Consider the following 14,989-nt stretch of genomic DNA (forward strand, 5'->3'; position numbering starts at 1 on the left):
ACATGACCGCAAAAGTCAGAAAGGGAAAACATTTTGGGGAGAAAGATGGAGCTGGGAACCATGCCCTCACTTCTCCCCAAATGCTTCCAGGGGCTCTTCCATGGCCCTAGCTCCTTGGCAGGGGTTCGGACAAAAGCATGGCGAGCCCCTGGTTTCCTTTAATGGAATACTCTTGCAGCAGCAGCATTGGAGGGGCAGGTACAGCCAATCCATGCCCCTCCACCAACCAATTCATAAAACCAATGCCTAACCGCAACCTTACAAGTTGTGACGATTTGCTACGCAGCAAGCACAAACCAAATGGCACCAGCCAATCAGCCAGATGGACAAAATTCCTACCAGGCCCCCGCTCCAAAGCAGACGACCCCATGACAAGCATAGCAAGGTCAAAGCGAACAACCCTAAATATAGGGAGGATGGGCGGGTAATAGTAGTCTGATGCATGCAGTGAAAAGAGGAAGCTCAACGCTGCATGCAGGGAATATAAAACTTCTTAGCTGTCAGTTAAAAAATGGCAACATCAATTTCTCCCCAACTTCAAGAGGACCCCAATCGCAATGGTGGCCAACTACCTTTACCTGTCCAGCAACAGTGGGATGTCTTGTAAGACCCCACTGCAACATGTGCTCTTCATGAAGGAGAACACTCTTTGTTGTTGTTTGGGGAATGGTTTGTAGTTCAACTCCCTTTCTTTCCACTGTGTGGGGTTTGGAAAGCAAAATATAACACTTATCGTTTTAAAGTCTGTTTGAATTTTGCAGGTATGGTTAACATTCAACGTTATTCATTGAAAAGGCTGTTGAGCACATGACATAAATGCAATTTATCAGTGATATTCATAGCTGGGCTTTTCTCAAATAAATTAGTTCATTGTTTCACTGAGATCTTGTAAAACACGCTATATTTTTCACCCTCCCATACCCCTCTGGCATTTCTGTTCCATCATTCACCAGTGTTTGCATCACCCCACATAAACCTTTGATCAGCAGTTTTAAATTTTCTGCTTCCTTTTCTCTCTATCACAGTTGAGTAGGATGAAAAAATATGACTTGGGTTTACTCACCTATGAAACCACTTCCTTTCACATTTTCCATTGCAGTTTATATGGCTAGGAAAGAACAGCTTCTTGGGACTGTAACTTGTGCTTCTTGAGTCCTTGATTTGGAACCGTGGTAAGGTATGCTCTTCTACAGCAGTCGCTTCTCTTATGCATTAAAAAACCAACAACACTTGCTTATTAATATCTACCAGGAATCATAAAATATGAATTTGAACAACTCTATATAGCTGCTATGGATCAACAGCCTTAATTATTTTTGTAGGGATGGTAAAGGCAGTTAACTAATAGTTAAAGGTTAATTGGAGTTAAATACTGTTAGCTAAAACACAAAATATTACATAAAGAAATGTACAAATGTTACACTGGACACCATAGTTTGTTGGTTTGTTTGTTTGTTTGTTTGTTTGTTTACTTACCAGCTTTTTCCAGACAGGGACCCAAGGTAGCTTACAGATAACGTAAGAACAGCTAAAAACATAGCCCAGAGTTGGGGGAGTATTAAGAAGCAATTAAAAAATAAAAGAAGATAAACTCTCTCTTATATTTAAACCATACAGATAATTACCATAGAAACAGCCCTTTCATTAAAAGCAATCAGTGGAATAAAAAGGTCTTCACCTGCTGGCAGGACAACAAGGAGGGAGCCACTCAAACTTCTCTAGGGCGGGAGTTCCAAAATTTGGGAGCAGCCACCAAGAAGGCCCTCTCCTGTGTTTCTACCAAGCATACCTGTGAGGGTGGTGGGACTGAGAGAAGGGCCTTCCCCAATGATCTATGAGGGAATATGGTATTTCAGAGAGCTTGGACCTAAGCCATATAGGGCTTTATAGGTTAGAAGCAGCACTTTGAATTGTGCTTGGAAGCACAGAAGTAGCGAGTGGAGCTGTTGTAACAAGGAAATTGTAATTATCCTCCTATATCAGAAAAAATATCAAAGCCATTTACAATAGCACATTTTCGTTAAAAAACACACCCATAACCACTTAAAATCAGAGCCCAGTAACAAACTATTATGGAGAAACGTATTTTTCATTGCCCTCATAAGCCTGGCAGAACAAAGTTTTCAGTTGGCTTAAAAGACTTAAAGGCTTAAAAGTCAGAAGGCTTTTGTGGAATGGTTCTATTTTTTAGACGGAGGTGAAATATCACGTTGATTACTCCTTTAATTTTTGACTTAAAGGGAAGGGAAAGTGTAGATTTTGACTTTCCCGTAAGAACAGAAAATGATCTACTGTTCAAAGCTTTGGAACAAAATGGTTCATTAGTTCCCCTCCCCTTGCGTATCTGAGGAATGTCATGCCCTCACAATGGCACACATTTTGAACTCTTTCCAATTTCAGATATTTCCCATCTCTTTTAATACCTCATTGCTTTTGCATCAATTACAGCCTGACCTAAAGCCTCACTGGAAGTAGATATGATATATAGTGGAATCTATTTAAATGAATTTCTGATGAAAGAATAAAACTGTTAAAAGAATAAATTTACCACACACAGATTTATACAAATCCAGTATATGCAGTGAAATCCTCTTAAATGAAAAACTGATGAAAGATTAAAATGTTAAATGAATTAAAACCCAGCATCCCAGTGATATATAATGATGATTTGACCTATTAAAGGAGAGAACCTGATGAACATAGTACCAGTGGAGTGCTCCAGGATGTCAGTTTTTAAATATGCAGTGAAACTCTGTAAAGTAAATACATGATCAATATACATATCTATTAAGACTAAATTTATTGTAGACTAAATAAATAGTAGACATTTATTACTCTTGCTCACTTGGTAGGTGAATGCAGTATGTCGTCTGTTGCTAATGGATGCGAGAAGCATGTGCTACAGACTGCTAAGAATTTAACTCAACGTGTGAATCAGAGGATTATTGCATTCAAAGGTATGCAGCCCATTCACCTAGTCGGACTAAATCAGAAAATGCAGGAGGGGGACAGGGAGGGATTATCACACATTGTACCTGTGGCTCTGTAGATGGGCATTTTGCTTAATACATCACAGAAAATGACTGCACAGTTCCTGTGTTGCAAGAGAAGCATGGATGATAATGTGCGATGTGCATAAAGGTCTCTTTTACTCATGATTCTTTTCACACAGTACACTGACACCCACATTATCTTTGAAAAGGGCAAAAGAAATTCTCTTTAAAACTTAAAATTTAAATTAATGCACATATGTGTAACCAACCTCCTGGATGGGATTGTTATTATTAGCTGTATTGCTTTCATCACCTGCCGAACCTTTTTGTTGAAGCAGGCCTGTCCAGACGTGTAAATTTGGCATGTATGACCCAGAAACTACAACTAATCCAGAATGCAGCAGCTAGACTGATGACTGGGAGTGGCTACAAACTACAAGAAAGAAGATTCCACCTAAACATTAGGAAGAACTTCCTGACAGTAAGAGCTGTTCGACAGTGGAACTTGCTGCCAAGGAGTGTGGTGGAGTCTCCTTCTTTGGAGGTCTTTAAGCAGAGGCTTGACAACCATATGTCAGGAGTGGTCTGAGGGTGGTTCCTGCTTGGCAGGGGGTTGGACTCGATGGCCCTTGTGGTCTCTTCCAACTCTATGATTCTATGATTCTACCGAAAAGGGTTACTTCTGGGTTTTGCTGCTGGCGCATGTGCAGACGCACCAAATGATGTCACGTGCATGCGCAGAAGCCGCGAATTGCAACCCCCACATGCACAGATGCACCGCTGCAGGTTGCGTTCTGCTCATGTTGCGAACGGGCCTCCAGAACAGATCCCGTTCGCAACCATAGGTACCATTGTATAACTCTTTTACAGCATTTGTTTGTGTCTTGGTTACCAAGTTATTAATGAAATCATATCTATATTTGCTTTTTTCTAGCAGTGCTGCCAAAGAAAGGCAAAAACACTTCATGAAGCAGTAATGAAAAACGTGATAAAACATTAAAAGAAACCAATATTCTCCAATGCCTCTTTTCTCATATCAAGCATACCAAGACATTTACAACATTCCTGCCTGCATTGCTTATTTGTTTTTTCCCCTCAGCAACCGCTGCATATTACAGACTCTTGCAGCACTCCAAGGGCCATCTCCCTTCCCTCAAAGTGGAAAAAGATGGCATGGTGCTCCTATCTTCCTTCCAAGAGGACATACATATACTTCTCAAGAACTAAATCAGGGGTAGTCAGGCTTTTTATACCTACCGCCCACTAATGCATCTTTCTTGAGGGTAAAATTTCCTTACCTCCCACCAGTGCTCGATGGAAGGAGGATTCAGCTTGTGCAGTAGAACTCCCTACCGCCCACCTAGAATCCTGAAACGCCCACTAGTGGGTGGTAGGGACCAGGTTGATAACCCATCAACCCCTAACACCCAATAGCTGTTTTTAAATGATAAAACCCTGGAGGATCCAGTTCATTGTTCTCCAAAAATACATCTTGTTTGATCTTAAGGATGCTTTATTTTCAAGCTTCATAATGTATGTTTTGGGCCTGCTTAAAAACATTTCTTTGCAACTGTTTAAACTCACTGCCGTGATTCTTTATTATTATTTTTGCCACTCTGCAAGTTAATTAAATGTGCCTAGCAGAATATGTATTAAGGAACACTATTCTTAAATAATTGTTTTGTTCTGCTCAGGGGAATAAAAGTCATTGCCAGATCCACTGGAATAGCAGAAAACAAGTTTAAATCTAGATTTGAATTGGCAAGATTTTTTTTAGATGTGAAACCCCCTCCCCCATACTACTTCTTTTAGATCAGTGGGGTGATCATGCCGAATCCACTGATATATCTTTGAAAGAAACACCAACCAGAGTTGTCCATCATATATACGCAATGCAGGAGACGTAGACGATTAGATGAATGTAATAAAGGACAACCAAAATGATTCTGAGCTTTGCGAATTAGAGTTTTGAAAGAAGGTTAATCAGTCTTGCCCTTTATAGCTCATGTTAAGGAGACTAAGAGGGCGATCTCCTTGAGAAACACAAGTTACTTTAGAGATGAGAACAGATTGTTCCCCCCAACAATCTGTTTAAGATAGCAACTAGCTAAAATGAATGAGAGATGGATATATAAAGAGAAGGCCACCTAAAATCAATACAGATTTGATGGGGCTCACAGGAACAAAGTCATAAAATCCAATAAGGGCAATGGGATTGGTGAATGAACCCTTGCAGGACAAACACTTCTGTTAACCAGGAGGCTTCTCAAAGCAGCATTAAGAGTGAAAGGATGCTTGATACAAGCAGAGCGAGAGTCAGGATCCTTGGGCACATACTGAGGTGCACATCGCAAAGCAGGGGGCACTGCCAATTTCTGGAACCCCCTGACTCTGCTGTTTCTGCTGTGCCTGTTCATCAGCCTCCTGTAAGCAGCTGGGCAATGGTAGGAGGAGGAAGGAACTGCCACTTCCACTCACCTTCCCTTTTGGGTGGCTGTGTGGATTGGCCCAAAGGCAGAGGGCAAGTGAACTGGCTGTGGTGAAAAAGACATGGCCAACTCAGGCAGCAGGTCCTCTGAGGGCATGTTGGCCAAGGATTTCCCCAAACCTGGATCCAGCACCGGATACAGGAAGAGTCTTAGGGCATACCAATTAGAAGAGTCCCAAACCTCAGCCGGGAGCAGCAGGGCAGAATCAAGTGGCAGGTCCATCACCAGATCCAAAAAATCAGGGTAGAAAGTGGTATTTTGTTTTTCTATTTTGCTGTGCAAACTCTAGGGTTGAGCAGCCTGGGAAATGGGCCACTTTTGGATCCACTGGGTCTGTTTTCCTTTTCTCTATAATTCCCCATTGTGGGGTCTTGTGCTAGGTATCAAGGTGGGAACACCACGGGTGGTAACTTCCTAAACACTCTACTTTGGGTGGGTGCCGCAGGGGCCTCTGTGAAAGGCAGCCCCAGCTGAAGGCCAATGCTATTCTATGGACACCCTGCATCAGCCTTGCCATGCAGTTCAATGTAGAGCAGGGGTAGCCAACATGGCACCCTCTTGATGTTGTTGGACTACAACTCCCATTTCCCATCACAACTGGCTATGCTGACTTGGCTGGTGGAGGCACCACATTGGCTATCCCTGGTGCACTGCCCATTGCTGAAATGACTGGAAAAGACCTTGCAAGTAGATGATTTCTGTTCGCAATCAAAGTCCACAAATGCTGGCTTTATTGCAGTGTCTGGCTAGAGCATCTCCCCAACATTAATTTCCTTTGTACTGCCAAAACCCATCAAAACCACAACCCTCTCCCAGTAAATCTGCCCCTTCCCATGCTTTAGTTATCTTCTTCCTTGTTGTGTTTGTCATGATCTTTGTATCAGCACTAGAAGTAAATAAATCAAATGAGTTTTAAGTTATTCGTGTTGTTTGTAGAGGGTGGGGGATGAGAGCTGGGATTTAAGGCTTCGGGAAAGTGGTGTGCAGTAGGCTAATCTGCTTTAATACAGGGAAATCATTCCAAAGCCATGCTGGCTCTGAAGTGTTCTTTGTTTTGTTTCTGTGTATATGAAAAAGCAAAATACTTAGTACATTACGGCAATAATTGCTGTGAAGATAAGCCGAATGTATTTTCATATACTATAGACATCCATGTTTCATTAAGGACAATCAAAGAGCAATTTTCTGTGTATGTCTTTGTGTGTTTGTAAGGAAAGAAATAATTGATACTAAAGAAAGAGTTCCACTTTTCACCAAACACCTTGCTTCATTTATATCAAGATTATTGGTGTCACCTTCCAGTAAGTCAGGAAAACCTGCCAGGGTAATTAATATATGGAGAGCAGAGTTTGCGACTTTGTCAAGTATTTATGAAGTATTTAGTGCACCCTTCTTTTCATTATAATTTCAGAGCATTTAAATGTAGTTGTCATGCTCTGAGTTATGATTTGCCTTTTTCTATGAAAGGGAAGCTTTTTTTTTATTTGTGTCATAGAATGCTGGGATTCTTGGGGTTCAGTATTAAATACAATATTTCATACTTTGTGGCATAATCACAGCCTTGGAGATTTCCAGACCCCCTGCAAATAATAAAGCCTTGCCTCTTCGTATTTATGCATGACTTCTGCTTCACCTCTTGAACCTTTTCAACATACTGTCAAGCAGACTCTATTTTCTCTGATTATCCGAGATTACTTTCCGTCCTCTCAAATGCAGTTCATTACTTTCTTCAATGGAATTCCAAATCTGTGCTCTAACAGATTCCTAAACCTTAGCAAACCTGTACATTACTAAGCCTTCGCTGTGCTTGCCATATGGTTAACCTGATTTCAGTGACCCAAATCACATAATTTTGATTAATGATGTGTAATTAGAAAAAATACCATGCTGGCAGTAATTAAGTCCCTCATGAGCTTATCTCCACCAGCCATGTAAGGAAAGCTATTTGACAAGCTGAAGAACCCATAGAAAATGTAGGGTGTGAATTCAGCCCCTCATATCATTTCAGGTCGTCTTGCTAAGCATATTTACTTATATGAAGACCTCACTAAAATCGATAGTACTAGAATCAGTCAGTGGGATATGGGTACGTGATCCATAGCTTATGCACACATCACATGACTTTATGGATCAGGAACTGTGGCATCAACTGAATGTATATGTGTATTTGAATGTTTAATTATACATTGAAATGTGCATCACTATTCATACTGTAAGAACCAAGAAGACCCTCTTGGACTAGAGTCCAGCACCCTGTTCTCACCGTGGCTGCCCACATGCCTGTGGGAAACCTGTAAGCAGACCCGAGCACAAGAGGGTTCTCATCTCTTGTGGTCTCTAGCAACCGGTATTCAGAAGCAAACTACCTCCAGCTATGATTAATCCACATTCTGTTACTGTGATTAATCCAGAGACTAGGCACACATAAATATCTTTTTTAAAAATAAGCAACAAGCTAGTCTGGAATTTTTAAGCCACCACATGCTAATACTGCAAGGTAGTTGTTGTGTCATCTCAAAAATTAAAACCAAAAAACCAAAACTGGTTTTCAGTTGCATCTGGGAAGCTGTTAAGTTTTGCTGCAATGTATTATTTTGTGACTTGACTGGACTGTGGATGTGTTTAGAAAGGGTTCACTAAAATGGCACCTGCAGGAACCATTCTGCTTTCCAGTACCTCCTTTGGAGTCCACAAACGATCTCAGTAAATCCCCTCAAAAATCTATATTACCTGTTCTGCCTTGTCTGCATTGAATGTGCCCTCTTAAACATGCCCACATTTCATTGCCAGGACTAGACAACCACCCATTATTTCATTTTGAACAGAGGAGAGGTGAAAAGAGCTTCTCTCTATGATGGGGCATGGGGGTCGGTAGTGTAGATGCCTTTTCTCCAATGATGTGGGGAGGGCATGCCCGTTCAATTTTGTCGGCCTGCCTCTTTTTCTGCTTTTTTGTGATGTCGCGGCCATATTGTGCCACATGTCCACCACAGCCATTGTGTATTATGGAGCTGATTTATGCATGTGCATTGGAGCTGATTTATGACTAATCTCCACAGCACTTTGTCAGACTTCCAGGTGTGCCTATAGGCCAAAAAGGTTGGCAACTCTGATATAAGTATCATGCCATATTAGAAAAAAGCAAAACACAACACTTAAGGTAGCCATGTTTCCAAAACCCATGGTTGGGCAGAGTTTTATTGGATCAACCAAAATGTCAGAATATTGTAAGCAGGTACTTCATAAGTCTTCATCAGACTAGATGTCATACAAAGCAGGGGATGTAGGAATAAGGAAGAAAGGTGCAAAAATTAGGCTTTGTACTGTAGGAATGGAGGTTGGCATTTGGATTCAGTCTCAAGATGGAGATTGCAGATTGATTGATTGATTGAATGAATGAATGTGTGTCTGTTAGCTGCTGCACTGCTGCAGGATTCAGGTTACAGCTAGGATTCTGGGATACAGAAGCAATAGCTGATGTCCATTCTTAACATCACAAAGCCTGGCAGTTTCCAAAGATACATCTCACACCTCAGGCAAAACACATGTGTTCCTGGTAAGAAGAAGAGAACACAAGTCAAGAGAGTCTTCATATTAACAAAGCTGTAAAGCACTGTTATTCGTCTGATTAAGTGGGAGTTGGAGATCTTAAAATGGCCGTCAAATCACTTAGGATGTATCATGGTTAAAAGACCCATTATGCTGTGAGTTTGGCAGCTGTGCTCCAATTTGTACACCTGAACATAGACAGGCGGGTTTTAAATGTACATGTTAAAGGAGGTATATTTGGAGGTCTCAAAGCATTGGCTCATGTTGCTCATTTCCATCTACAGTGGTGCCTCGCAAGACGAAAAGAATCCGTTCTGCGAGTCTCTTCGTCTTGCGGTTTTTTCGTCTTGCGAAGCAAGCCCATTAGCGGATTAGCGCTATTAGCGCTATTAGCGCTATTAGCAGTTTAAGGGCTATTAACGGCTATTAAAGGCTTAAGGGATTAGCGGATTAGCTGCTAAAAGGCTATTAGCAGCTTAGCGCTTTAGAAAAAGGGGTTGGGGAGTGAAAAAAACCCTCAAGAATCGCAAGACATTTTCGTCTTGCAAAGCCAGCCCATAGAGAAATTCGTCCTGTGAAGCACCTCTGAAAACGGAAAACCCTTTCGTCTTGCGGGTTTTCCGTCTTGCGAGGCATTCGTCTTGCGGGGCACCACTGTACAAGGAAAGTAAAAACTCATTTGGAATGAGCTTGGGTAGTGTACGTGGTTGTCCCCCACTCAAGAGAGAGAGAGAAAGAGAGAGAATGAATGAATGAATGAATGGCTAGCTGGCTGACCCAGGGCTGATTGGGTCATTCTGGTTTTCAATGGTCTTCCTGCACTGTTTTGTAATGCCACCCTACCTCCCAGAATACTGGTTTTCAGCACAGCTGTGGGAATAGCTTTTTGAGAATTGAAAATCACCTCTCTGCTGCCAAAGCAAACGTACCCAGGAACAAGAGTGGGTTTTAGGTACGGATGGGAGACTACAACCATACCAGCTGTCTGCAAGAAACAATCCTGAAAATTGACCCAAACAGAAAGAAGGTACTTCCCAAGTGCAAAGCTGCTTGGCTTGCTGATCTGGTCACATAGTTCACAGCAATCAATAACGGTTCCATTGCATGCAAAGAGATTACATTAAATAATTGCATATGCACCTACAAAGCAGCTGGCTTGTAGTTCACATTGCTTTTCAGCAATCAATGAGAGTTTTCGATAAGGGTTTCACTTAAAGTAAGGAGCTAACATTAAAGAACTTTTGCAATCTGGACATACTGAATGCTGACAATGCATGTGCAGAATTTTCTTTTATATTCTCACCTTGAAAAGGACATCTAAGAGAAAGGTTTTTGACTTGTAATACAGATGATCAGTACCAACATGAGAAATGCCCATTCCAAAGCAGGAAATCACAAACTTCTCTGCAAAAAAAGACCCAGCTGAGATAGTTAAAAGTGATTTGTAATAGTGGACATAATGCTTGTAATTTGAGGGACTTTTTACTTCCAGAATGACTTTGTAAGGCATATTCTGTATGTTGAACAGCACATAATCCATGTCCTAATTTGGTCTAGTGCAGACTGAAACTGCCTCCATCTCTCCTTCTCACTTCTAACCTCCCCTTCCTCTTTTCTCATCTTACCTGGATGTTGTAAAGGCAGCAAGAACCCAAGATGGGAGCTACCTCAGGGTCTCCAACACCATTCAGGAATACAAGGAACCATGAAAAACATACATATACAATAAATATGCACAAAATGGTTTCTGGTGGTTCTGGATACTTGTAATCAACACTAGTCTTATTAAAGCCCCAGCTGTGAGTCTTCCCTTTTGCTGCCACATCTAGATGTTAGGAAATGGAAAGAGTGACGGGAAGGCGTGGGTGGGGGGGAAACAGGTCAGTACTGGGTTAGCCTATACTGTAGAAGTTGCAGTCCTAAATTAGCCTTCTATTATATGGCTGTGTGTGAATAAAATGCAAGCAGGTGAGCCCATGCCTCATTTCAAAGGCTTCTTTTTCGACATGCCTGATTATTAAAGAGTCCTCTTCCTGTGAAATAATCTCCTTGCACAAAACATATTCAAGAGCTCCTGAATGAAGACTCCATTGTTGCAAATGCAATGTGCTACATAGATGACTCACTGGGAAGAAAGAAATGAGCAGATAATAAGGCATTCATCTAAGAAGTCACTCTTTTTGTATAGTTTTTTCCAGGTTTGTCTACACTAGGGATAATGCTGTCCTGCAGTTGTGGGCTTCAGCTCCCAACAGCCCCAGGAAGCACAGCCAGGGATCAAGGATGATGGGAGTTGATCTAATGACATCTGGAGGCACTGCACTGGATAACCCCCCAGTCTATGCTGTGCCAATGAAGGAAGAAGAACATGGTGCCAGGGATACCAGTTTATTTAAAGCTTCAGTTATTTATCATTTCTGTTTCTTTAAAAAGAATGTTACAGCTTTGGGCTGATACAAATCTATGTAGTTCATTCACAACTTCTGTATGACTAATTTCATATTGTTCAAAGTTTCTCCTAGTAAGTTTCTTGTCTCACATTATGAACATTTTTGTTCTTAGGCAGATACCAAGGTACCCACATAAGACAGCGTAATTTAAACTGATTAGGAAGGTGGCTCACCATTTACCTTTTCATTTTGTTTTAAGTAAGAACTATCCCAATAGGAAATTAATGGGAGGGGGTTATGTGGAAGAGGGGGGAATTATCCATAATGCCATGACCTCAACAAATTTAAGGGAACAATTGTCATTATGTTTAAGAAAGGGACAAATATGTTCCATATTAAAAATTTAATGATGCTCAACCAGACTTGAGCATCTTTTGGTCTTCTTTTCTGAGATGAGATATTTCTAATTTAAAATTTAGTTTTTTGTCATGCCAGTGTCTAGAATGTCTTTCCTGGTGGTAAGAGCTTCCATATGTGCAAATCCTGGGCAATAAGAATACTGTAGTCTGAAGGTTAAAACTGTAGCACACTGCCACCTACAGTTAGTAGTAGCTTGAAGAGAATTCAATAGCTGTCTTGATTCTGAGTCTCTTCTCACATATCTCAGCAATCAAAGTTCTTTAAACTTTATCCACCAATAAAAGGCAATTCATTTTGTGAGATGTTTCCAGTTCTATGGTCTTGTAAATGTCACTATAAAGGCTTCTTGAGGTCAATACAAGTGCTTAGCGTACCAATCTGCAGAAGCAGAAAGAGCAGGGGAGAAAGGAGCTGTTTTACTGTTTGATTACAAAGGACATGTGTAGATCCTGAATGGCAGCCAAAAATTATTTGGTCTTGGGAATGTATAAATATGACATCAAGCCTGCTTTGTGTTTTGTTGATCCAGTCCAGTATGCACCGTATGCAACCCCCAGCATGGCTTGAAGCAACCTAAAGGCTGGCTTTAATTGAATTGGTTGTCAAAGCTTCAAGGGGCCATTTTGAGAGCCATAGGGGCAACACTGCACATCCTAAGGGAACATTCTGATTTTGTCCCCTTCCCTGCAGGCTGTTGATTGGATAGGAAAGTTCATGGCACTTGATGTTCTTTGACAGACAGTTGCACTCGCCTGAGGGCACCTTTCACCCAACTGACAGCCTGATCCCCACTATATTCTTTCATGAAGATTTGAGAGTACATGCCAAAATGCTCAGTAGTGCTGCGAGTGAAGGAATGGTCTTGAGTTGCAAGACTCAGAACACATTATGAAAATACTGAATTTTTAAGGGACATTTAAATCCAGTGAATTGAGATTGGCTGAGACTGACTATTAGCTGGTCTAAAGATAACCCAATCTAGACTGAAGGTTTTGGGTTGAGTCTTCTGGATGAATAATAATATTGGGTGGATTGTAATTATGTAATTTTCAAATTACTTACAGGGATATAGTCACATCAATTAAATTAATCCTCCTACTTAGTATATATTTAGTAGGCATTATAGGGCAGGAACCCAATCCTAGGGAAGTTTACTTGCATTGAGATAAATGAAACTTAATTACTTCCAATTAACCATGCATATGTCTATGTATTGTTCATCACTGTCTGTCAAATCAGTATAGGTCCAAGACACAACACTGCCAATCCAGGTAGGGGCATACACACATTCATCTCTTGTGAGCTGTTAGAATATGTTTATATAGGCATCCTATATAAATACAGTAATGAAGAAATGAAATAAGGTTTCATTTCCTACAGCTTGATAGTCCAAAGAGCCTTTTTCTCCTTCCACATGAAAAGATGAGCTCATATTCCAGTTTCTATTGAAATCACAATCCGTTAAAAGTTAAGGGTATCTAAAATGTGTGCTGGACACCCCATATGACCAGCATTATCAGTGCATATCTGTGCACATCTGCATAAATTTTGTTTGAATATGTCTATGGTAATGGGACAAACCAGGTACATGGGTGAATATACAGTAACCCTGCCCTTTCTATTTAGAATCTGAAGCCTGCCTAGTTTCCTAGATCCTTGTCTCTTTCTGTTTTCTGGGTAATACTGACCCTTGGCAGCCTTGTACATTTCATCAAATCCCCTACATTAATCTCTTAGATCATTATGCCCTCTCTAATGTTCTAATTAATATGCTCCCCATCAGCAGCCATATTACTCAACAAATGCCTTTCCTCTCTTTCTTTACAGATCCCCAGGTTATACTTTAGGTCACTGCCATTTTTCTTAGACTCAGGGCTCATATCTGTCTTTTGCAGGTTCCTGTGCAGTGAGCACTCATCTAATCCCATCTTGCTACAAGCCACAATCATACAGTTTCTTCCTGTCCTTCATTTAGCACAGGAGCTGTCCTCTTCTTCATCATTCCAGTTTCTCCAAAGCCATATTTAAGTTTCCCTCTCAGCTACATCTATGTCCACACCGACATTTTCAAATCTTTTGGTATGTTTGTTGTCCCCTAAGCAAAGAACTAGTGCATTTCTGGTATGTTTACTTACTCCCACGATCATTTAGCTTCCTTCAGAGGAATTTCTGAAATTATTCAGGCATCTATTCAATGGCTGCATTCCCCATTCTTACTACTGGACCACCAAACCCATTTGAAGTCATGAAAGACACAGCCTATACTACTTGAAGTAATCTCCATTAAAATCAATGGACTTTATAGTGAACATTTTAAATTTTGGTCCATGCTGACATCAACACCCACCATCGAAATCTCACAAACTGCCTTTATTTATTGTGGAGCTAATAGTAGTTTATCTTTCACCCCAGCTGATGCAAAAGATTTTCAGTCCTTTGCTCTTCCTGACTCCACAATTTCTTTCATGCTGAGAAAGCCGCTAACTTAATCCATGCCTCACTTTTTTTAAAAAATCCCTGACTTCATTACTTATTTATTTTATTAACATATGCTATCAGAGTTTCAAGATCCAAACATTTAATTAAAGCGGTCCATAACAAATGGTGTAAAAATACTAGGGGAATTATTAGGTTTCCTCCCACTGGACCAGTATAACAGCCACATCCAACTGCATGTTCTACCAAAAACAAAAAAATGCATGGAATAGATGCTTGCAAGCTGTTTTTGAAAACTAAAAGAGGAAGGGTGTTATATTGAGAACCATTGCATGTGTATGAGAGATCCTGAATGAAGTATAGTAGCTGTGTAATTTTAAACTATAGAGCTGTGAACATGGGAATAAAATATATATAATTCTATTGGGGGGGGGCAGAGATGGTCATAGTGGTAATCCAATGGATCCCCTTTTCACACAATTCTACCAAAAAAGATAATTTGTATTAAGGAAGCAGATGGGGGCAGCCATCATTTGTGATTCAAACTGTGTGGCAATAAGGCTGCGTACAAATAATAGCTTCTTGGTGATTTTTAGGCATTTTTGCTAGTGATACATATTTTTCGTTTTGATATCCCGTGGTGTTCCCTGGCCAACAGGTTCAACAAGTCTTTGTAATGTTTTTAAATCAATATAAAACATGCCCCCCCCCC

The 14,989-nt window shown here is 40.7% G+C and overlaps 1 long non-coding RNA gene across 3 annotated transcripts in view; it reads left to right on the forward strand.

Moving 5' to 3' along the window:
* The first annotated feature begins 1,099 nt into the window (after positions 1–1,099).
* The window catches only part of LOC310677040, a 41,844-nt gene continuing 27,954 nt past the window's right edge, over positions 1,100–14,989 (forward strand). For 2 of the 3 annotated variants that reach the window (XR_014510886.1, XR_014510887.1), the window contains exons 1-2: positions 1,100–1,172; positions 2,853–2,957. This is a non-coding gene — a long non-coding RNA (uncharacterized lncRNA). Of the gene's footprint in view, positions 1,173–2,852; positions 2,958–11,219; positions 11,619–14,989 lie in introns of those variants that run through there. The other variant, XR_014510888.1, reaches the window with a different exon arrangement.

Source organism: Podarcis tiliguerta, assembly GCF_965153285.1.
Source record: "Podarcis tiliguerta genome assembly, chromosome: 4".
Classification (NCBI taxonomy): domain Eukaryota; kingdom Metazoa; phylum Chordata; class Lepidosauria; order Squamata; family Lacertidae; genus Podarcis; species Podarcis tiliguerta.